At 56.5% G+C, this 939-nt stretch overlaps 1 pseudogene; it reads left to right on the top strand.

The window, feature by feature from the left end:
- Positions 1-4: 4 nt before the first annotated feature.
- On the top strand, positions 5-933 carry LOC104983002 (annotated as a pseudogene).
- The last annotated feature ends 6 nt before the right edge of the window (positions 934-939 follow it).

The raw sequence follows: 939 nt of genomic DNA, 5'->3' as shown, positions 1-939 counted from the left end.
GAGTGAGATCATCCCCATATTCTCCAACCTGGCCTCTGACGAGCAGGATTCGGTGCGGCTGCTAATGGTGGAAATGTGCGTGAACATCGCCCAGCTCCTGCCCCAGGAGGCCCTAGAGGCCCTGGTGATGATCACTCTGTGCCACGCTGGCGAGGACACATCCTGGCGTGTCCGTTACATGGTGGCCGAGAAGTTCACAGAGCTCCAGACAGCAGTGGGGCCTGAGATCACCAAAACGGGCCTGGTCCCTGCCTTCCAGAACCTGATGAAAGACTATGAGCCTGAGGTAAGGGCCGCTGCCTCCCACAAACTCAAAGAATTCTGTGAAAATCTCTCAGCTGACTATCGGGAGAATGTGATCCTGACCGAGATCTTGCCTTTCAGCCAGGAGCTGGTCTCAGATACCAACCAGCATGTCAGGTCAGCCCTGGCCTCCGTCATCATGGGCCTCTGCCCCATCCTGGGCAAAGATAACACCATCGAGCACCTCATGCCCCTCTTCCTGGCTCTGCTGAGGGATGAGTGCCCGGATGTGCGGCTGAACATCATCTCTAACCTCAATTGCATGAAAGAGGTGATTGGCATCCAGGAGCTATCTAAGTTCCTGCTCCCCACCATCATGGAGCTTGCGGAGGATGCCAAGTGGCGGGTGCGTCTGGTCATCGTTGAGTATATGCCTCTGCTGGCTGGACAGTTTGGGCTGGAGTTCTTTGATGCGCAGCTCCACTCCTTGTGCATGTCCTGGCTTGTGGATCATGTCTATGCCATCCGCGAGGCGGCCACCAACAACCTGAAGAAGCTGGTGGAGCAGTTTGGGAAGGAGTGGGCCCTTGCCGCTGTCATCCCGAGGGTCCTCACCCTGTCTGAGGAACCCAACTACCTGCACCGCATGACTACACTCTTCTGCATCAATGTGCTGTCTGAGGTCTGTGGGCAGGA

The sequence above is a fragment of the Bison bison genome, unplaced genomic scaffold (assembly GCF_000754665.1).
Source record: "Bison bison bison isolate TAMUID 2011002044 unplaced genomic scaffold, Bison_UMD1.0 scf7180017831493, whole genome shotgun sequence".
Taxonomy (NCBI): Eukaryota; Metazoa; Chordata; class Mammalia; order Artiodactyla; family Bovidae; genus Bison; species Bison bison.
Note: the sequence above shows the minus strand (reverse complement) of the source record. Positions and strands in the feature narration are given on the sequence as shown.